The sequence below is a fragment of the Carcharodon carcharias genome, chromosome 5 (assembly GCF_017639515.1).
Source record: "Carcharodon carcharias isolate sCarCar2 chromosome 5, sCarCar2.pri, whole genome shotgun sequence".
NCBI classification, from domain to species: Eukaryota; Metazoa; Chordata; class Chondrichthyes; order Lamniformes; family Lamnidae; genus Carcharodon; species Carcharodon carcharias.
Window position 1 is genome coordinate 101,069,083 of NC_054471.1, and position 24,307 is coordinate 101,093,389.

General features: G+C 42.0%; 1 protein-coding gene across 1 annotated transcript in view; it reads left to right on the forward strand.

Moving 5' to 3' along the window:
* Window positions 1-24,307, forward strand: part of LOC121278286 (CUB and sushi domain-containing protein 1-like) — an 844,854-nt gene that overhangs the window by 120,027 nt on the left and 700,520 nt on the right. Inside the window, exon 2 of the mRNA XM_041188558.1 lies at window positions 24,043-24,146. The gene's annotated coding sequence lies outside the window, so the exon portion shown is untranslated. The remainder of the gene's footprint in view (window positions 1-24,042; window positions 24,147-24,307) is intronic.

Here is a 24,307-nt window from a genome sequence, read left to right on the forward strand (position 1 = left end):
AATAGGAAGTGCCATGTTTGGGTGTGGGACTTAGCAATTCCTGGTTCAACCATCATTTTTGCCATGATGGAGAGACTCTATTTTGGCATAAAATAGGGCCTAAGGTTCTATTGGAGACTTCACTAGTGTTATGATGTGGCAGGTGGTAATTGCTGGACTGACCAAATCCCAAAGAAAAACTTGGCCAAGCTATCACAATGATTTTCAATTTGTATCAGTATAAAATGAAATAAATCATTAGATATTGCTTCAGAGTAACTGGCTTTTTTTTTCTCCTAATACGTTGTTCTAAATCTGCAGCCAATATTTTAAAGCAGTATCAGCATGTTCTGTCTCAATGATTTGCCTTTTCTACCCTCTCTAAATCTGTAAGTCACCCTACCCTCACAGATCCTCAAAAGCCAGCATATCTTTTTATATCGAATTACAATGAACATACAACATAGGAACAGGCCATTTAGCCCAACATGTTGTAACAATTCAGTGATTCTGTGATGCCTGCATTTCTGCTCCACTCGGACCTCTTCCCACCCTTCCTCAGCTAATTCTACCAGCAAAACCCTTAATTTCTCTCTGTTGTCTGGTTATCTAGCTACACTTTAAATGAATCCATATTGCTTGCCTCAACTACTCCACATGGTAGTATGTTACACATTCTTCCACCATCTGAGGAAATATGTTTCCTTTACATTCCTTAATTGAGTTCTTATATCTTTTATTGATGGTCTCTAGTTTTGCTGTTCTCCATAAGTGGAAAGTCCCTCTGTTTACACTATCAGAACCTTTCTTAATTTTAAAGACCTCTATTTGGTCATTCCTCACCCTTCGGGAGAAAAGAAACCCAGCCTTTTCACCATTTCCCAATAGGCTTAACCCAATTTGGTGTCATCCTTGTCAACCCTTTTTGTACCCACTCCAGAGCTGCTAAATCCCTTTTATAATATGGTGACCATAACTGTACATAGTGCCCCAAATGTGATCTAACCAAGCTTCAATGTAAGTTTAACATAATTTCCCTACTTTTCAATTTTATACCTCTAGAAACAATCCTTAGTGCTTGGATTGCTTTTGTCACGGCTTTATCAATCTTTTTATTTTTTATTGTTTTGTGTATCTTTACTCCCAGATCCCTTTGCCCCTCTACCCATTTAGATTCATATTTTTCAAATAATATGTGACTTTTCTCAACAAAATGAAAAACCTCACATTTAACTATATTGAAATTCATTTGACAATCATATGCTCATTCATCAAATTAACGTCTTCTTCTAATTTGTTGCACCTCAGTGTTGATTGTCTTTCCAAATTTGATGCCTTCTGCAAACTTAGAAATTGTGTATTTAATTCCAAGGTCTAAACTGAATATAAATTGTAAACAACCTTATGAAACCCAGTTCGCACCATCTACCATTTTGAATAGCTACACTTTACTCTTACTCTCTACTAACTGTCTTTCAGCCTGATAGTTATCCATGCTGCTATTTGTCCCCTAGCTCTTAATGCTCTGACCTTATTCATTCATCCCTTATGTGATACCTTATCCAAGTTCTTTTGGAAATCTAGATATATTACATCTGCTACATTACCTGTGTCTATTTTCTGTGTTACCTTTATGTTTTCCTTTACTTCTCTGTTTGTCTTAACCTTTTTTTGTTTTTTATTTCCACTTAATTTTCTGTTCCTTTTCAATAATTTCAAAATATTAACTCAATCATGCTTCCTTCTGGAAATTTTCCTTAAATTTAGACCCCATTTTCCACATTTCTTGTGCCATACCTATTTTTCTTTTCAATAATTATAATTTTTAGCATTCCTAATTCTGAAGCATTTCCTTGCATCTATTTTAGTTTGCGGAGCTCTGAGATGCAGAGACATCCATGTGTCCTAGTGCATGAATCACAAAAGGATAAAATGTGGGTACAGCAAGTAATTAGGAAAGCTAATAGAATGTTATTGTTTATTTCAAGGGGAATTGAATACATAAGTAGAAAGGCTATGTTTCAGTTATAAGGGTTTTGGTGAGACCACATCTGGAGTACTGTGTACAGTTTGGTTGTCTCATTTAAGGAAGGATATAAATATCTTGGAAGCAGTTCAGAGAAGGTTTACTAGACTAATACCTGGAATGGGCAGACTGTCTTCTGAGGAGAAGTTGGACTGGCTAAACTTGTGTCCACTGAAGTCTAGAAGAGTAAGAGATGACTTGATTGAAATGTTTAAGACCCTGAGTGGTTTTGACAGGGTGGATGTGGAGACGATGTGGGAAAATCTAGAACTAGGGGCTACTGTTTAAAATAAAGAGTTGCTCATTTAGGACAGAGATGAGGGGAATGTTTTTCTCTGAGGGTGATGAGTCTTTGGAACTCATTCTCAAAAGGTGGATGCAAAGCCTTTGAACATTTTTAAGGCAAAGCTAGATCGACTATTGATAAGCAAGGGGTTGAAAGGTTATCAGGGATGGGTGAGAATGTGGAGTTGAGGTTGCTATCAGATCAACCATGATCAGATTGAACGGCAGAGCAGGCTCAAGAGGCTGAGTGGCTTACTCCTCCTAATTTGTGTGTTGGTACGTATGTATGTATTTTGCATGTCAGGTTTTCCTTGCAAGTGCACTTGCAGAACATATTTGTATAATGCAACCAACTCAATAGTGAACATGTGGAGAAATGATGCCACATCTGCTCCAGCCTTATTTACACAAATTGTTGTTACACAGAAAAAAAACATGCATTAACACTGCATGACCTCAGGATATCCCAAATTGCTTTACAACCAAATAAGCACTTTCTGAAGTCTGGTTACTGTTCTAATGTAGTAAATAAGGCAGCCAGTTTTCAAGCATCACAAGTAACATTGTGTAGTGACCAGAAAATCTGTTTTTGGTTGATTAAGGAACGTTGACAAGGACATCAAGAAGAACTCCCCTGCCATAAGATCCTTTACATCCATCTGGAAGAGAAAATATTAATGCTTAGTCTGAAAGACAGCACGTCTCATTTGGTCCATGCTGAAGTGGTGCCAGTCTAGGTGATGTGCTCACGTCTCACAAATGGGAGCCAGGTGTAAAGTTTCAACCAGTGATATGTTTATGTGTCTATGGATTCATAGAGGAATAATGTTGATAATATTGATCATTGAAAAGTCAATAAAAATATAGAAAACAACACTCCATAAAATATATCTCAACCACAATCTCAATTTATTTACTGTTCCTTCCCTCCACTGAACATAAAAAAGCAATCCCTTGCTTTTACCAATGTTTCCTTGTGTAAGCTGTTCATGTACGAATGCATTTGCATCTAGATGGCATATTTCATGACCTCAGGACATCTTAAAGCTCTTTACAGCCAATTAAATACTGTTGAAATATGGTCACTATTGTAATGTAGGAAATAGTTTCATCTCCGTGCACCAGTGATCCTTGGACCTTTGAATAAACGCTTGAGCTCCCATCAATGATGTTGAGTGATGGAATTTTAATGAATGTCCTTTCTGTGAATAGACAACCAATTTCCAAATTAAGGTTTTTAACTTTCAATATGAATCAGTCCTCTTGGAAGCATTAATTTCATTGAGTTTCCCAGATTGAGAGCCCAAGTTTCCAGGTGAAATGAGCACAACTATACTACCAGCATAACTTATTTTTGTTTCATAAAGATGCCTGATGCATATTGTCTCAAAACAGGCAATGGCAGAAGAAATTCAAAATGTTCAACAACTTTCTCTGAATGTCTCTCATATTTTGCCTCCAGTTCAATTAGAATTCACCAGATTTTGCAAATCTAGGCTGATTGTGTGATGATTGCTTTGTAAGTTGTGGTTTTAATTAAAGTTAAGTTATTTTGATCAAGTGTTTGATTGTCCCATATTCATGGTGCCATTAGTGACACCACCAATCCCAGTCAAATTGGAGATGATTGGGTAATTAGCTAGTGGGAAACATCGTGCACTTCAGGATCAGATTCCAAGTCTACCCAATTGTCGTGCAGTAATGCTTAAGATTTTATTTTTGGTAGTGCTGCCTGAGTTGTTACCTGCTAGTTGAGTATGTTGGCATGAAGAGAACTAATTGACTGCTTAGACTGAGACATTAAGAAATTAATTATTTGGTTTCTTTATTGTTTAGTAGCAGCAGAGAGCAAGCTTCTGACCAAGGAACTGTAAAGTTCAGAGACAGAGTGGTTAGATGATAAGGCCACAAAATTAGTCTCCTTAGTGCCTGCTTTTTCAGTGCCCTGAGTGCTGTGTTGGCTCCAAAATGGCATTTACAGCATGCACACACATTTCTGATGTGAAGTCACTGATTCTCTATATTCCAAGAGAGCCAAATACATTTCATTCCCTTTTGCCAAAGAGAGGCAGGTGGAGTGAGCTTTGTGAGGATTGTAGGCTTCCCCATGGTGCAGGATGCAATTGACTGCACACATGCAGCTTTGCGGGTGCAGCATGACAACTCTAAAATGTTCCACAATGGAAAGGGATTCTTCTTCCTCTATGTCCAGCTGGTGTGTGAACATATGCAATGTATCATGCCTGTCAATGCCTGCCAAACTGGCAGCAATCATGATGCCTTCATTCTGTGCTGGGTGCTGTGCCAACTCTATTTCAGCCACTACCACAAACCAGAGGGTGGGCTACTGGACAACAGATGCTATACTTTAAGACATGATTGACGGCTCCAGTGCACTACCCACATATCTGTGGGCATACTGCCACACAAGTAGACCATTGAGGTGCTGAAACCATGCTTCCATTGCCTAGACCATTCCAGTGGACCCATACGCCAAAGGTCATGGTGGCCTGCTGTGTGCTGCACAACCTTGCCATTATGAAGAAATAGCTTTTGCTATTAACTATGTGATGACATGCTGAGGAGGAGAAGGAGTAAACAACACACACAAAATCTTTTTCTGCCATCCGTACATGATCACCTTATCTAACTGTATTGCAAGCAAACCACAAACCCAATCCTTCATTCAGCAATAGTCTAATACCTTGCCTTCCTTCTGCTACCAGCAATCAGTGTCTTCTTGGTAATGATGCAAAAATAAAAGTAATTCCAAAATAAACATTACAAACTAAATTTATAAGTCAAACCATGCCGTGATTCCAATAAATATCAGTAAATCACAATTGTATATTCCAATGGTCCCTGTCTTCCATGTGCCTGTCATAGTGTTGCTCAGAAGTGTGACCCCAGTCACTGCAGCATGGCTGGTGGAAGGTTGCTGACATTCAGTGAAGGAGGCACCCCCAAATCACTCAAGACTAAATGTCATTGAAAAGGATCTATCAATGTTCAGCTGGCCTGCAACCACTGAAAGATCACCTATCATGTGTGTGCAGATACCCAGGCACCTGTAATAATGCATTCATCCTGCACCAGTCAAGTCTTCCACAGATATCCATTTGTCTAAGCAGCAGAGTCAGTTTAGAAAGGTGGAGGGTCGGGAGACTTGATCTTAGGGTGGGGTGGGGGGTTGCCCCCCTGATTTGCAAAGGGCAGTCCCCAAAGATCAAAGCCCCCCCTCCCTTCCTGCCCTTTGAAGGTTACCTTTACAAAATTAGGCTGCTCACTCCCGCCCGGCTGCCCACACCAAACGTTTTATGGCGAGGGCAGCATACTATCTGTCAATTGGCTTGGTAACAAGCCTAATTGACCCTTGATTACCTATTTGAATATGGTGGGTGGCCTGATTTTGGTGCCTGCCCATCCCTCTATATTATGTGGGTAAGCTCAGGGATGGGTGGGAAGGTAGTGTGGTGGACACCCAACCTATTTTACGTGCCCACTCCTGCTGGAAACACGCCTGGCAGGAGCATGTAAAATGCAGTCCAATGTTAAACACCTAAGTGCAACTCCGAATACCCTTGTACAACAATTCCATGATCTTCCCTTTTCTACTGCTCCTCCACAGTGCAATGTCAAAGACTTCAACAGAGGTAAAGGGTCTGACTGTTTACATGCTCTTGGTTGATGTCCTTTGGGGTTTGGTGAGTCTGGCAAAGACTGCTCCACCTGCACCTATGCTGGTACAGACTCAGCCATCAAGTCAGGCAGCAGCATGTGGGGGCTCTTAATTGGAGTGGTGGAGAGGTGGGGCAAGAGAGCAGAAATGGAGCACTTTGAGCAGTCACTACTTCCATCTGCCCTTTCTCCATCTTCCCTCTCATGGCTCTTCTGTACTTCCTTGTTGGCTAAGAGCTGGAGGGCACTTAGTTGCACTTCAGTGAGGCACTGAATGGCTAACGTGAGGTTTTCCTCAATCCTCAATAAGATAGCATTCTGAGTGTGCAGGCTATTGATGAGGACCAGCTTGCACTCAGTTGCCTGCCATGTTTAATAATGCATGCAGGTGGCCACTCTTTTCATGGACGTAGACATCAGCACAAAGGCCTGGGATACCATGGCACGCACAAGACCAATCACCCACACGTCCAATCTTTCTTCAATCAAGTGCAGTCAGACTGTAAATGCTGACAGAACCTCACATTTTTTGCTGCTGCTTCAGAATTATTCTCTCCATCAATGGCCTCCAAGGCTCAGAACTTTCGTCCAGCTGAGTAGAATTTGGAGTGTTCTGTGCTCTCTGATGGGGAATCTCCGCTGTCCCTGCCTCCAACACCTGCTCCTGGTCACTTGTGATGTGAGATTCACCATGTGACAAGCCAACTGCCTGCTTCACAGAGGTGTGTGTATCTAGGCTGGTGGATGTTCTGCATGAGCTCTGTGACAGTGCACTCTTAAAGCAAGCAACCCCCTCTGAGGAGCCTTTGTCACCCTCCCACATCACCTGAGGGTGGCTTGAATGACCTGTAGGAGATGAAAGACATGAATTAGAACTGACAAGGTGAGAGCATTCTTAGTCATCATTGGGCATATTATTATTTTTCATTTAATTTCATTTTGCTGGCTGACATCAAGTCAGCATGAGGGAGTGTTGTGTGCCATGCAGCGTGTGATATTAATTCTGTCATCATGTAGCTGGCAGACCCCCATCTCTTCAACTCCCAGTGACCATGCATGCTGAGATCCAGCGTATCTCCAGTGCTGCCTCCTCTGCAGCTATCAAGATGGAGAAGACTGGAGGTCCGCCTCCAGTTCTCTGCCTCACCCTATTATCCTGTGTCTTCTTCTCCTAAAGAAGAGATTTTTGAGTGTGAGTAGTGGAATGCTTGGTGCAGATTGAAGAACAACATTTTTGTTGTGAGGGATGGGTATGACATTGCAATATGATGAGATGGAGAATTAGTGGTGCCTGATCAGGTGGGAATGTGAGAAAGTGCCTCGAGTGCAGCTGCCACTATGCTGGTATGAGGAGTGCTGTGCAGGAGAAGACTTCAAAAGGCAGAGTGAAGAAGTTTGAATGTGCCATGCCACTCGCCTTTCCTGCCCTCGTCGGGCATTTAAACCTCCTGTGGCACTGTGTCCAAGAACGAGTGCCACACTCTGGCTGCTGAATTCCTCTGCCACATCCAGCTGTGCCAGCATCTTTCCAGTGACAGCCTTCTCCCTCCCCTCTGTGTAGACTCTAACAGCCCACAGTGTCATACCCAGGGACGTATTGTTGAAGCACTTGCTGCCTTACCACATTGAACATCCATCAGTGCAGGTTTTTGACTGTCAATAAACCTCAACTATCCTTTAAGTCTGACCTTTGCTGGAAACAGGGGAGTCGCCACTCACTCCAATTGGTCAGGGAACCTGGAGGTTTGATGTGAATGCAGTGGTTGGGTTATAAAGCCACTGGCAAATGCACAGCTGAAACTTTGAGGTTCCTGATGCATTATCAGGCCCTCCTGCTGTGAAGGTGCCTGAAAGTTTAAATTCAGCCCAAAGAATCAGAAAACTTGACAGTCAAATCAACTTTTTTAATTTAAGCAATGTGCGTTGGGGTGGGTGAATGAAAGATTTTATGCTACCCCCGCCCAGCCCCCGAGGTGTGGGCTGGTAGGCAGGAGGAACATAAATTTGGGTAGAATTGGGGGCGACACTGTGCCCATTGCCTACCCACCTCAGCTGGTACAGCACCAGTGACAGGGGAGGAATTGGGGTGATCCACCTGCCCTTGTACCATTTGAGGCCCCTAAGTGGCCAACTAATGGTCACTTAAAGGTCTCCTTCTGCCATGGCAAGTATTTTACCAGCTGTGGTGGAGGCAGGAGGATATCACACTATATGGTGAGACCAGCCTTGATGAAGTCTGGCGGGTCCCTCCTGTTGAGACACCCTGTGTCCAAATGAGCCCCCCAACATGTTACTCACCACCTCAAACCCAGAGCGTATACCCCCCTGACCTCCTGATCTGAGCCCCCGATACGCATTGCCAGACTCGGCTCAGTGAAACCACCCCCATTCTCCTTGTTATCTGGCTCCAGCAACAATTGTGCCTTGGTGAACAGGTTGCAGTCACAGCAATGGCCACTGCTCCCATTTGCACTGCTGGATTGGAGAACTGCCAGCCAACTAGTGGTGAGTGACCATTCCTCTATGTGAAATGCTGGCCTTAGCATAGAACTCCACTTGGTTCCTTGGAAGGTTGAAGAAAGTACTATAGCTTTGTTCCTGCATTGTCAATGCTTATCTAACTTCTGGGTAAAAGCTGTCTTTCATTCATGGGCACACAATTTTAAGATAGTATTGCATGGTATTTACAACCCAGAAACAGAGCAATCAGCCCAACAGATCCATTCTTGTGTGTTTTGCTCCACATGTACCTTTTCTCACACTTCATCATCTAACCCCATCAACTTTTGTTAAAGATTGTTATATTATCTCGCACCACATCACAGACAAAATCTTTGCCATCATATTATCATTTTCATTAACCATAAATTCAATGATATGCAAGAATTGCCATGATGAATTTTATCTGTTTGCAGTGGTATTGATCTGGATTAAGCTAGTATTAGTGAAATTGTGTCCTGGAGGCAAAAAAAAATCTCATCTCATCTTTCAAGTATTTATTTATACTTTTTACTGTGAATGACAAATATTTGAGGTGAATCTTTGAATGTTCTGTCAGGTATTTTACAAACTCTGTACTTAGGAGACTTTCGATGTTACTATTGCTAAAACTGAAAGTCCCACATCAATTTGTGCTGTTCTGGGAGTTCTACTTTTGAATAATATTAGTGTTAATACCTGCATTTGAGCACAAATCAGGTGAAATATGTTAAGTGATATTATCAGACAAAGCATTCATATGAAATTCTTGTGTCAGCTCTTTTAGTGGGATAATGACTTCATCAATGCACCAGACAGTGGTCAGCGAAGCTTCATACAAATATTTGAAGCATTTGAACGCTGATGGTGCACACCACAAACCCAACCCAAAACTAAACAAAAAGGGGGAAAATAATTGCGGGCAGGCAGCATCTTTAAAAATTGTGGGTCCTTACCCAATTTAACAGCCTGGATCCTGCAATGATAATGATGGCAAAACAGTCCATTGAAATTGATATTAACTTCAAGATTCTGCATATGCACAGAACAATTTATTTCAAAATGGATTTCACCATACGTTGCTGTCAGTGATTCTGTGCTTCTCCAAACTGTAATCAATAGAAATCAATCGAATTGATGAAAACTTCCACTCTTACACTATTTGTTTCAATGCAAAAATTCTTGGAATAGTTGTACCTCGTTGAATGAGGCTGAGCTGGTAATGGTATACTAGTTTCCTAATTACTGTTAAACACCCTCAGTGTCCTTGAAAATCTAATTTTATATTTGTGGAATGTTAGGTTTCTTGAAAATATTTCAAAAACTTAAAATTTTAAAACTGATTTTTTATATCTTTATTTTTGCTTCTATTACAATCCAATTGAGTCTTGAAATAAGAATCTGTGTAGTAAAATGTATTGATTGATCCATAATGAATTATGAATGTGAAGTTTGGAGCATTGGGAAAGAGGAGAAAAGAAAAGCAAAAGCTTTGAAATGTGGTGCTTAAGAAAGACCTTAAAGATAAGGTGAGTGGAGAAAAGAACTAACAAAGAAGTAGTGAATGAGGCCAGAGAAATCTTAAATAATATCAAAAAAAGATAAATGGAGTTCTTCGGGCATGTTATACATGCAGAACAATTGGAGTGCCTAATCACCACCAGATGGATTAACAGAAGAGCAAGAGGCCGACAGTGAAGGAAGCAGCTAGACAACATTAAAGATTGTCTTAACCAGAACTCCAACAATGAGGTCATCCACTGGTGCTATGGTCAGAAGGTTTGTAAGACCCTGGTCACCTACGTAACTTGGCATGGAACCTAAACACCGACATAATCCAATGATAATCATTTATTACACTCATTGAAAATTTAAATTTAAAGTGAAGGACCTTAATTGTTTCTAACTTTCTGATTTGTTGTTGTGATTGGCTCCTTACCTGCTTGCTGACATTGCTTCACACCAAGAGATCCCAGACTGACGGCAGCTTTCGAGTGCCATCGGAAACAGAGAAAGCCATATCACAGAGATCACTAGATCTTTGTGGACAGCCTTCTGTGAGCTCAGCAGCAAGTTCCCTTGCTTCACCATTGATCGTAAAATCGAGGCCAGAAAATCTTCTGTTCTCTCCACAAATGATGCCTGACCTAAATGTTTCCAGGACTTTGCTGTTTGTCCCATAAAACTTTTGTTTTAATTTAATTTCACATATTAAGATTTTCCTAGGTTTTACAGTGTCCTGTTACAGAAGAGATGGAGTGAGATCAGTAATGTTGTTATAAGATGCCAGCTTTTTCATGTTATCTTTTAACTGCGCTGCCAATAAATCAAGTTATTTTCTAGCAACATAACTTAACTGGAAAAATGTACAATTTCCTTTCATAAAACTGCAAAAGAACAGTTATGATCATGTAAAGAAGCACCAATGAATCAGAAATTCAGAATTTTGCTGGTATCCATTGGAAATAAACCGGTAATAGTATACAGAAATGCAGTTGCCTCAATAACTTCTAAGTTCATCAGGATATATATTTCATGATAGTTGTAAATTCTGCTCACCATTTGTCAGTTGCATATGCTAAACAAGATCAACATGTCAATTCATGAGGAATTTGCTATGAACAGACTTTTTGATATTTCCAACAAATCTTGACCAAATTGTTGCTTTGCCATACCTTGCTTTTATAATTCATCCTCAAAATCTGGATGTTTCTTGCATGGCTGGTGTTTATTATAATTCCTATTTGACCTGAGAAGGTGCTGGGCCTCCTTCTCAAGCTGTTGTCATCTGAATGTGTTGACACTGAATGCCTTAGTAAGACCCTTCAGAGGGCATTTTGGAGCCAATCACATTTTCGGGGAACTGAAATCAGGTGCAAGTCAGATATGATAAAGAAGGCAGCTGTCTGTACCTGAAGGATATTAGGTATTTATAGCAGTCCAGCAGCTTCTCGGTCACTTTGACTGACACCAGCATTTTTTTTCCAGTTTTTAAAAACCGATTTCGAAAATTCTCAGACTACCATGGTGAAGTTTGATCTCATGTTCTTATATGATATTGGCCAAATGTTATTTTCACACAGAAGTCTTGCCTGTCCAAGACTATTTCATCTTTTGTCATAGTGGTCATAGACTCATTGTTGGTCAAGTATGTCCAAGCTGTAAGTCATTTCAAAGGTCACACTTTTTTACAGCTAAACTTACACAAAGGAATTTGATTATAGTGAAGAAAAGGTGTGTGCTGCTGCTCCCATTCTCTCGGCTGCTTTTTCATGATCCCAGGGGCAAACAAGATATCAGGGTATATTGGCAGTACATGGTCTTGATCTAATTTTGTCCTCTGCTGCAGCCCATCAATGGTGGTTAATTATGCTGTGGTACCACTGTGGGGCAAGGGGAGGAGGTAGGCCCCAAGACCCAGCTGAGCCAACACAGAGTCGAACCCATGCTGTTGGCATTATGCTGCAATGCATGCTTAGCCAACTGAGCTAACTGACCCCTTTTTGTTATAATTGTTAAATGCTTTGCTGAACTTAAGAGGAAGCCATACATTTCTCATTGAGTCACCTGGGAGTAGTATTTTTGATCCATTTCCCTACATTACCTAAATGAGTAGCATAAGAACTGATTCTTAGAGGCTATTCTTATCATATTTTACATGATGAATCTAACAACATGCCTGTTTTACAGGTGTGATGGCTAATTCTTCCTTTATATGAAATTGCTGTCACAGACTGGCCACCACTTTGACTGAGATCTGGTCATTTAGAACAGACCATGATGTTACAATTATGAGGTTTTTAAAATTGTTATGTTCAAACAGTGTTTTTGGTAACAGCCTTCTGTCTTGTAAGACAATGGTTTACATTGTGGCAGTCAACTCTGTGGTAAGCATCGCTTGATGTGGCTTAGGAACCCCATTCTGGCATAGTAGTCTCTGCCGCATTTGGCTGCAGAGGAAGACTGTGGACTGAGAAGGTGCACGATTCTCTGTCATGTTTTCTCTGGGCCCTTTTCTTGGCCAGCTGTACTTCCCGTTTCTATTTGCCTTTTCCAATGCTCCTTCAAACAGTCAGTCCCCAGAGGTCACAGCCGTTGGTGACTGTCTTCCAGCTGTCAGTGTCAATGTCCGCTACCTTCATATCTCGCATGCAGATGTCCTTGTAACAGAGATATGAATGTCTAGGAGGATGTGACCAGTGCCCAACTCACCGTACAGAAGGTCTTTAGGTATACAGCAGTCATCCATCTAAGAAGCATGACTGAATCAGTGCAAACATTTTTTGGCTTAGCGAATAATGTATGCTGATGGAATTAATGTGCTCCGGGGCTCTTAGTTGGTGACCTGGTCCTACCAAGAGATGCCGAGGATGTGCCTGAGACAGCAAAGGTGAAAACAGTTCAGCCTTTTCTCTTGCCTAGCAACAACTTCCAGCATCACATTGTCAGTGCTGATAGATGGCAGTATGTTAACATCCTGGACTGTGACATTTGTCTTCCAGATGCTGATAACTATGTCTTTAATTAAACGTAAAATGAATGGGGCCAAACGACCTGTTCTGAAGTCTGCCTGACAGCAAGCCTGAATGGTTTGATTATTAGAAATTAGAGGGGACCAGACTGCTGTACTGGGAAGAAGGTGCAAGCTGTTTACACTTGGGGACATTGGCAGCAGCCTGTGTGCTAACAACGAATAGCCTATTAGTCTTCAAAGTTCCAGGAGAGTGTTTAGGATGTTGGGTTGTAAACAGTTGTGTTTTAAACTATCCATTTTCTTTCAAGATAAAAGAGGCTTTGAATCTCAAAGATATCTAATCAGCATTTCCACCTGCATACAAGGCCAATGTGATTTACTTTGCCATGTTGACCTGCTTTGACAAGGAAAGGGTTTTGGAGATACCCCTGAAACTCTCAGACAGATGAGTCTGCAGGATCGGGGAGAAGGAGAGTGGCTATAGGCAGCAAGGTGCTGTGGATTGCCATGCAGGAATATGAGGAGAATCTTATGTTTTGATTTAAAAGACCAAATTCATGAGGTGTCAAAAAAGGCTGGAAGTTTCGCCTAGCTTGTGTTCGAGGACAAATCTCCGGGGGAAAGAATCTCACTGTGAAATACAGCCCTGAGATTAAAATTTCCCAGGCTAAGAAAATAAAATAACGTAAGTGATCCCCCTGGAGCTAAGAATCACCTTGGACTGGTTCCGTGAGAATTCAATGTCTAATTAAAAAACAGTATAAAGTATATATATATATGAAGTGTGTTTTCGGCTGTGCTAAGAGAAAAAGGAGAATGTTCTGTTTTGTGGTTTAAGGTACAAATTGCCCACAAAGATAGTGTTTAGTCAATAGTACTTTTAGGCCGGGATTTTCCAGCCCTGTCGCGGGTGGAACCGGTTGCGGGCAAGGCGGCGCCCCAGCCAGAAGTCCATTGAATTACAGTGGGACCGGACAATCCCAGTGGTGGGCGGGTGTGGAAACCCCGCTCACAGCCTCTTGTTATAGTAAAAGCCTTTTGTTATAGTAAAAGCCTTAAAACATGAAATGTTGTCATGTCACCCTTTCAGCTATTAACTGGGAGTTCAAATTTCTTTTTGAAGGTTATCGGTCGGTTTGGAAATCTTAATGATTAAATTTGGAACATAATGTCACATGAGAAGTAATTAATTAGATGTTAAGCACTTTGCATTATATTACTTTCCTCAGTATATTTCAATGTAATTGCAGCATCTTTGTGCGCTTTCAGAAAAGATTGCACTGTTATGAATTTAGTTCCTGACAATTGTTGGAAAGGAGGAAACAGTGGGTCTCAACAGCAAAAGGTTTATCTTTATTTATCTTTATTTTATCTTTATTTTTGTTACATTTTCAAGGCACTGTCAAATTTTGTTCAGTTTTTCAGGAGAATAACTGAAAGTCAAAAGAGAAATAAAAATTGCTTGAGCTGTTGCCTGTTTCCTGATTATGATCATGTAGCTGAAAATCTGATTATAGAACACTACCACCACTCAAATACTTCTAAGTAGATTTGCTGATGAGAAACTCCACATCAGTGACTTTGACAGCTGCGATTTTTAATTTCTCTCAATATATTACTATAAATACCATGTCATGTATTTCATGGTGACACTGGTTGCTGAATATATTTGCATATTAACAATTGGTCCTTAAACTAAAGAAGTTTTATGAGCGAGAGTAGAATTGGTAGCAGGTGCACAAATTTGGTTTTCAACTCCTTATAAAACAACTCATAATGTTACTTCTTATTAGAGCAATCATGTACTGTCCTGAAGCACAATTTACCTGTCAGCACTGCAGAATTTATAGAAATAGAATATGAAAGTGTTGTATAGCTTGCAATAGATCACTTTTATAATTGAATTCAAGCCGTGACACATTGGGATACCAAATTTGCATGTTTCTTCAATTCCGTTATGTGTTTTATTATCGAGTACCTAACAATGGAGATATAAGAGTAATTGCAGCTTCTGTTCTTCAGATATTTTTTACATTCTTCAGAAAGATTAAATATGTTTATTTGACTTTATATTTTAAAATGTGCAGAGCTTGTACATTTTTGATTGTTAATAACGTTCTTGGAAAGGTGTTGCATTTGATTACAATTTTTAATGAGCAACTGTAACCATCTTTTTTTCTCTCACCAATTATCTCTTCTCCTCTCCACTCCTCTTACGAAGGTGTTAACCCTTTCTCCACTTTCCTTTAATTCACCCAAGTGATTATTATTTTTTGTGTGAGCCTTGACAATAAGTGGCTACCATCTTGGACTGTGTTGTGATATCGCTTTAAGAGAGAAAATGCTAATGAGTAAGTCACCAAGCTGTAAACCATGTGACCAACAGACATTGTGCAGCGTAGCTTTCAGTGGAGCTGGCAGCCTGTGGTGTAGAGGAGTTGCAGCTGTATTTTCATGTTAACAGTAGCTGTTGATTATTTATAGTAAATCTGTCTGCGGAGCCATCTTATTCTTCATCTTCAATGAAACTGAACCAATGTTTAGTTTACCTGTTCTGTATGAGGTTGGTAAGTTTGTATTAATTAAACATAGAAATACAGCAGATTGTACAATACACCAGAGCTCAGACCTATCCCATACATATCCAGTCAGGACCTCTGGATAGTGCATCAAGAATAAAAACTCTGAATTTTTTTCTTTGCCTTTGCCTAACCAATGGATGCTGAGGCCTAGGTTAAGATCAGCTAACTCAGTGTAAATATTTTCAGTTGACTCAAATGGCAGAAATCTTTCTGCTTGTCTTCTGCTTGTGAAATCGTCCCAGATTTGCACAATGTGCGGCAATGGGCGGGTTTACCCATCAGCTGCAATGGTGGGTTTTCGTGCTGTATCGCCCCATTCCCGCCTCATTAATTATGCAGCCATGGGAAACACGCCTTCTCACTGGTGGGTGTGAAACTGATTTTTGGCCTTCTCGCCATATTGTCCCTCCCCGCTTGCCATGATGCCGGAAAGTTCCAGCCATAGTTTCTAAATGGAGGTTCAAAGAGAACTTGGAGACCTAGGTACATAGATCAATAAAATGTCAAGCGCAGGGGCAGTAAATAACCAAATAGGCTAATTTAATGCTAGCTGTTATATCAAGAGGAGTTGCATCAAGGGGATAGAAGTCATGCTTTACAAAGCCCTGGTTAGACCACACATCGAGTACTGTCAACAGTCTGTGCACCACAACTCAGGAAGGATATGTTGGCCTTGGAGGGAGTGCAGTGTAGGTTCTCTGGAATGATACCTGGACTTCAAGAGTTGAAATATGAGGAGAGATTAGGCAAACTGGAATTTAGAAGGCTAAGGGGGCTGATACAAATGATATTTTCAAAATATTAAGGGGAACAAATAGGGTAAGTAGAGAGAAAACTATTTCCACTGGTTGGGCAGTCTAGTTCTAGGGGGTATCCTCTTAAAAATTAACTTTGAGGAGTGAAATTAGGAAACAGTTCTACACACAAAAGGATGGTAAAAGTTTGGAACTTTCTTCTGCAACAGCAAATAGTGCGTGATGAATAGTTAATTTTAGACCTGAGATTGATAACTTTTCGTTAACCAAAGGTATTAAGGGATATGGGCTATAGGTGGGCATATGGAGTTAGGTCATTATTCCAGACATCATCATCTCATTGAGTGGCAGAAAAGGCTTAAGGAACTAAATGTTCCTGTTTTCCGTTGTTTCTAAGACACCCATCACTATTATGACTTCATGACTTAATCTATCCATTTTATAAATAGATAACGTCGATTAGGTGTTGAGAGCTCGCAAATATGAAGATTTTCCTTTAGTCAATGGGCATTGATTTAACGGAAGTAACTACATTCCTAGTGCTACTCTTTAGGGTGCAATATTCACTGTCCCATTCAGTCTGAATCATTCGTCTTTGCCTAATTCAGAATAGGCTTGTTACTGGAGCTTGCTGATGGGCTGATTCTCCCTTAAACACAGAAAATTTGAATTTGCTGCTTTAAGTAGCGGCAAAGCAGGAGTGAACTGTTTGCTGCAAAGTTTGGCAACAATTCCATTCTATCTAAGGCAGAAGCAGATTGTTCTATGCGACGTGGTTACCGCTGGAACTTGCCATCCAATTGCCTCTTTACAGTCAGTTAAACCAGCAGATGCCAACTCTCTGCATGCTGAAAATTGGCTGCAAATACAGTCATGTGGGTCAGCTACAAGAAAACACCGATTGTTTTATTTTTCTAGATAGAGCAGATTGGTTTCCTATTACTGCACAAAAATGCAGAGTGATTCACTACATTTATTTAGAAATGTTGAGTTCAGTCATTGAGTCACAGATTCATTAGGACACAGAAAGAGGCAATTGGCCCATCAAGTCCATGCCTATTCTCTAGAGAACAGGCTTGTCCAATCTTTTATAAAAACAAAAAACTGCGGATGCTGGAAATCCAAAACAAAAACAGAACTAGTTCTGTTGAAGGGTCATGAGGACTCGAAACGTCAACTCTTTTCTTCTCCGCCGATGCTGCCAGACCTGCTGAGTTTTTCCAGGTAGTTCTGTTTTTGTTTTGTCCAATCTTTTCATGTGGGGGGCCACATTTCAAAATTTCTCTCTCAAGGGAGAGTCTGCGCAGGGGAGACTGTGTGCACATCTCTGGCTCACAGGGATCTTATTCACCCTTACCCCCATATAGCAACATGCATCTCGCCCACTCTCACAGTAGGGTGAGTGAGCAAAATTTGGAAAGATAAAAGTTTGGCACAACATTAAACATGAATTAAAAAAATAATGAGCTATGAGATGAAACAACTTGCGGAGCAAAAAATAATCAAAGCAAGGAATTGAAAAAAAATGAGTAATAAAAAAATATGACTATAAGAGTGTGATAGAGCGAGTATGTGTGGATCCGGCTCACTCACACTGTTCTGGCTCCCCTTCGGCTCCCTGCCGCCCTGCTCCAGCTTCCCGCTGCCCCACTCCAGCTCTCCCGTGCCCTGCTGCAGCTCCCCTGTGCCCCTCTCACCCGGGTCCCATTGGGGTGCCCATTAGCAGCAAAAGAGCATCTTTATAGCATTATCTCCAATCCAAGTGGAACAAGTTTGGCGAGCCGTGCTCAGAGACCTCAGGGGCCGCAATGAGAGTTATGTAAGTTGGACAAACCTGCAGTGAGCAATCCAGTCAATCCCATTCAAGGATCTATCCCCAAAGCTATCCAGGAGTTTATCCCTCTCAAATGCCTATCAGTTTCCTTTATAAATTAATGATTGCTTCCGAATCTTCCACTTGTAGGCAGCAAATTGCAGGTCATTACCACTCATTGCTTTAACAAAAAGCCCTCTCCCACATTCTCCACTGTATCTCTTGCCCAAAACTTTGGGCAGAATTTTACCTCCCGCAGGCTGTCGCACGCCTGACCCAATCAGCCATAAAATCGTGCAAGGTGACATTGGGATGCTCGCAAGCAAGCAATCTTCAGGTCAGTGGGCATGCATGGGTGTTGGAACCGCACCTGCTATCAATTAAAAGGCCATTTAAGGCTATTAAAAAGGCAGTTGTTCGTGATTTTATGTTGCCCATGTGATTTCTCATTGATTGCATGGGCAAAATGGGCAGGTGGGCAGCCCATTTTTTATAAAACGTCATCCAAGGGCAGGATAAAAAGGGTCTGGAGCATTGCCATTGTGAGTAGTGAGGAATGTAGGAGTTAGTTTGCTGCTGGTTGCTTATTTGAACTTGACAGCTTCATCTCTATTCTGAGCTTCATTCCTAGCATTTCTAGACTTCATTTCAGGACTCATTGGTGTCTCCGAGACCCCCTGAGAATTTTGACCATGTGGACCTTTCCAGGTATCAGACAGCCTTCTGTGACCCTGGTAATGGGGATTGTGGTCTCCAGTGGTGGCACCTCCTCTGAGGAGGAAGAGAGGGGCAGAAGGGAGTGGAGCCCAGGTGTTCCAATTCAGCTTCCAGGGGAGCGACCTGTGGGAGGAGAGGCGCAGGGCCAGCAGGTAGTCCAAGGTGGAAGAGGCCACAGAAGATGCCACTCTCCTGCCATCAGGTTTTACAGGTAGCAATGCAGCTACTTCAATATGTCCTAGGTGCAATGGCGAAGGAGATTCTGCCTCTCCAGGGAGTCTGTGACCTCCATTTGTCATATGATTGGGCCTGAGATCACCTCCAGCTATGTGGATGGACACCCCATGCCAGTGGCTCTGGAAGTCACAGTGACCCTCAACTTCTATGCCTCTGGCTCTTTCCAGGGGTCTGTGGGGGATCTTTGTGGAGTGTCCCAATCAGCTGTCCACAGTTGCGTCGAGCTAGTGACAGAAGCTCTGTTCAGGCGGGTAATGACATTTATTCATTTCCATATGGATAAGGCCCGCGAGGCTGAGCAAGCCAGAAGCTTTGCAGCGAATGCTGGGTTCCCCCACATCCAGGGCGCAATCAACTGCACACATGTGGCCATCAAGGCACCAGCGGGTCAGCCAGGTGCCTTCATCAACAGGTAGAGATTTCACTCAATGAGCATCTAGATAGTTTGTGACCACAAGACAGAGATCCTGCAAGTCTGTGCAAAGTACCCTGGCAGCTCCCATGATGCTTAAATCCTGAGACACTCCCAGGTGCTATGGCTGTTCAGTGCTCCCGCCTGACTGGATGGATGGCTGCTGGGTGACAAGGGCTATCCATCGGAAAGGTTGCTTATGACGCCTTTCCACCACCCAAGAACAGAGGCAGAGCAGCGGTATAACAGGAACCATGCCTTCACAAGGGCGGTGATAGAGAGGACCATAGGTCTTCTGAAGATACGCTTCCGATGCCTGGACCATTCAGGGGAGCATTACAATACCCCCTAGAGCAGGTGTCACTGATAGTGGTTGCATGCTGCGCTCTCCAGAATCTGGCACTAGCAAGGAGAGGCCCATTGGCTGAAGAGGAACTTGAGGCAGCTCCACAGGCCACAGAGGATGAATCCAGTGGTGAGTCAGAAGAGGAGAACGATGAGAATGCTGAGAATATGGGGGTAAACTTCTGTATACTTCAGGGAGACAGGAATGCTTTGATCCAACGCTGCTTCAGCTGAGTTGCCAAAGACCTGCTGCTGCCTTCATCTGGGATGTATGAAATGACCCTTTCATTTGAACACAAAGTCCACTCAGTGCCAGTGCAATAAAGTTCAGAGGCACTTACGTCCAGCATTACATACTGACACACCTTGCACCAAAAATAAAAGGTAAAGCATACTCAAGCCATTAAGACAAAAGCAATATTTATATAATTTAGACACTCATAACAAATGAACATTACTTCACCTGGTGTTAATGCTCACACCAGTAAACATATTAACAAAACATGGCAGAACAGAAGATCACCCGTGAACAGTCCCTCTTGTGCTCATGGTGCCTTAAATTTACGTTTGCGAGTGCTGCATCTTGTGGCCATCCTCTCTCCGTGCGCTTCCCCCCCACCCCCCAGCAGCGACATTGGAGACAGTCTGGTGACTCTGCTGTCATCTTGGCCTTGATAACCTCAGCGGTCATCCTCTGGCCATTGAAGTCTGTGCTGGCTCTGCCTGGGAGGGAACGGCCAGTGCCAGGGCTGGAATCTCCCCAATCATCGCAGCCTCATCAAATGCCACGGTCACTGGCAGAGGGGTGGAGGAGCCGCTGCTGTCATCCAGAGCGCCCTGAGAGGAGCCTTAGAGACAACAGGCAGGTTGTGCAGCAACGAAAGGTTGCCCTGGACCTCCCTGCTCGCCATTGATGAACAGGAAATAGCTGGGATACTGGGTGCCTCATCCATCTCCCACATTGACACTGACCACCTGAGGTCAGTGCCTGTGTGAGGGCTTGCAGGTGTGAGAGCAAACCCAGGAACCCCTGATTCTGTCCCTGCAGCTGCCCCTCCATCAGGGTTGCTGCTCTCTCAATGGAGGAGGCAGTGCGCTCAACGATGAGGGTCAATGCAGCGCTCATGTTCCGCATGCACTCCCCCTCAACAGAGAGCATGGCATGCAGACCCTCTTGGATCTCTGCCAGATCCTCCTGCACATCTCGCTAGACATCCAGCATCTGCTGCCTAATGGATGACTCCAGAGGCTCATCATCTGCCTTAGGATGAGCATCGGCCAGCCAGCATGACATAGCGGTCGGAAGCCAATCGCGGTTGGGGGCCGGCTTCTTGACCTCTCCCGGGCCTGCCGATTGTGCTCGCTCAACGAGGGAAAAATTCAGGCCCTTAAATCAGTGTGCCCTAGCTCTTGTGCTATCAGCTAATGAGTACAGCTTTTTTTTCTTTATCTTATCTAAACCTTTCATTATCGTGTACACCTCTGTCACATCTCCCCTCAACCTCCTTTGCAATAAGGAAAACAGCTCCAGCTTCTCCAACCTTACCTTGTAGCTAACTTCCCTCATCCCTAGAACCATTCTAGTAAATCTCTTCTGCACCCTCTTCTAAGACCATCCTAAAGTGTGGTGACCAGAACAGGATTCAACACTCGAGTTGCTGTCTAATCAGGGCTTTACAAAGTTTCAACATAACTCCCCTACTTTTGTACTCAATCCTCCGTTTATGAAGCCCAAGATCCCAAATGCTTTGCTGGCTACTTTCTCAATATGTCCCTATCTATTCGCATGAACCCTTTGTCTCTCTGCATACTCTTTGGGACTACGCCATTAAGTATATACTACCTCCCCATATCTCTACTGCCAAAATGTATCATCTTACACTTTGCTGTATTAATTCCATCTGTCACTTGTCTGCCCATTCTGCTAGCTCATCTACGCTCTGTTGCAGTCGATTTGTATCATCCTCACTGTTTGCTGCTCCTCCAAGTTTGGTGTCATTGGTAAATTTTGAAATTTTACTCCATATTCCAACATCCAAGTTATTTATGTGTATCAAAAAAAGAGCAGTGGTCCTAGCACTGACCTCTGCGGCATACCACTGCCATCTTCCATTCTGAAAAAAAAGCATCCTCGTTGACTCGCTGTTTCCTGCCCTTAAGCCAATTTTTTATTCAAGCTGACATTGATACTCCTATTCCATAGGCCTCAATTTTATTAACCAGTGTTTTATATGGTATTTTTTCAAAAGCTTTATTAAAATCTGTATAGACATGATACGCTGCATTTCCATCATCAACCTTCTCTATTACTTCTTCAAAACATTCAATCAGATTTGCTGAACACCATCTGCCTTTCACAAATCCATGCTGGCTACCCTTAATTAACACAAACTCTCCAAGTTCCTGTCAATTGCCTCTGAAGCCTTAGCCACCATTGAAGTTAAACGGTTAACATTGTTATTATTCAGTCACTAAATTCATTTAAAAGATTAAGATGAGAAATAGTCCACTGGATACATTGTTCATTTTTTTTAATGGGGATTTGAGAGGTGCAGGAATCTTTGGCATTCAGCAGATTAGACTTGAACAATGAAAGTGAGAGAATGGCTAAATTTTCTAGATTAACTTTAAAGTGTACCTTAAACAAATTGATTGGAGTAAACTGCACATTTCAAGCAAATCATTATCATTTTGCAGTGTTTCAAAGTTATGTATGAATGAGCAAAGCTTTGATGTTATCTCTTGACTTTTTTTTCTTGGTAATATTTGTTTCAACCAATAGGAGAATTGCACATTCTTCAGATTGAAGAACTGAATGTCACATGATGCAAAATGGAGGAAGGCCAAATTTCTGTCTATTACTAATCATCCAAACTTCACCTTCAAGCAGTCAAACCAACCAATTAACCAAATGTTTACCTTCAAGAAAGTAAATCAATCATAAAGACCTGAAGCTCTATTCCAGTCTATGCAGATTTAATCAAATTTCATAACTCATGATTACTAACCATTCATCTATTAAGTGTTTAAGCCTGAAGTAGTGGTTTGATTAATATAAAGCTATCCCATTACTTTAAGTATGAAGCAGTATGTTTTCTCAAGAATCAGCACATGATATTTGTGGAAGACGCACCACTGCACTGATTTCCACAAAGAGTGACATTGCTTTGTGAGATCATGAGGATAATTTAAATCCTACCATGTTGAAAGTTTGGCTGGGGAAGGCATTTATTCAGGCAGGAGGATGGCAGGGTGGGATCTTCCAACTTCCCAACTCCACCCTGATTAAGTCCATGACAGGAAGGCCTGTGGATGCCAATTAATGCCACTTAAGGGCCCCATCCTGCCGCTGCTGGTATTAACCCAGTGGAGGGCAGGGGTCTTGCCATTCAGGAAGCACAACAAGCAAACCTGTGTGAGGTTGCTTGCGGGCTCCCAGAGTGTGGAATGGGAGGGGGTCCCTCTGTGCCTGATCGAGGAACCTGGCATTAGGAAAAGGGGGGGCTCACTGATGGCCACTCCCTGCCCTTGTGCTGCTGGCACCCCTACACTTCCCTACTCTCTGCCCCACCCCGCCCCACTCCCAAAATACAGTTAAAACTTTGTATGGAACTTTTTTAGTATTGGCATAAGGGAGACATTGCCATTGTTCTCTCATAAAGTGACCGAATGTCCTTTGGCAGAACAGAGTCCTGTTCCTGCCCTGTAACATTCCTGCACTGACCACAGAATAAAGTCTGTCTATAGCCTATTGTGTCTAACAATTGCAAATGGTAGATAACCTTCTTAGAATGGTAACTTCAATGTGAATGAAGCCTGTTACTTTCTTGTTCTTTCTAGTTCTGTAATGAACTGTAATTTAACTTTGTGCAAAAAAACTTTGCATGCAACAAAATGTACATTTATTACAATACACTTTTGATATGGCAAAGGTATAACAGAGATTTACAATCTATGCAATAGTCATGATAACCTGTTGAAATATTGGTAGCTTTTGCACTGTTCTTTCAGAGAGCTAGCACAGACACAACAGGCCTTCTGTGCTGTAACCATTCTATGATTCTAATGTAACATCCCTTTTCTCCTGTACAATGTTCAGTTAAGTATTGTAAAAATTATTTTAAAGACATAATAAAATGAAAAATGCTTATGCACCATAGAAAAAAAATATTGTTGAGCAAATAAGAAGAATTGATTAATATTTTACCTGAGGAAAAATAATTTTTCAGGGAAAACTCAGCTTTGTTTTGTTTACTTACAGATCATTAAGCTTAAGTTTGAAGAATTTGACCTGGAAAGAGGTTATGACACCTTGACTGTAGGAGACGGAGGCAAAGTAGGAGATACCAGGACAGTGTTGTATGCGTGAGTACTGTCTAGAAACTCCTTTTAATATTTGTTGCTTAGATGTTCTTATGGCAAGGCTACATTTATTGCCCATCCTTCATTGCCATGCGAAGATGGTGGCAGACCTTACGCCACTGCAGTTCTTGTGGAGGTAGTATTTCAACAATGATGTTAGGAAT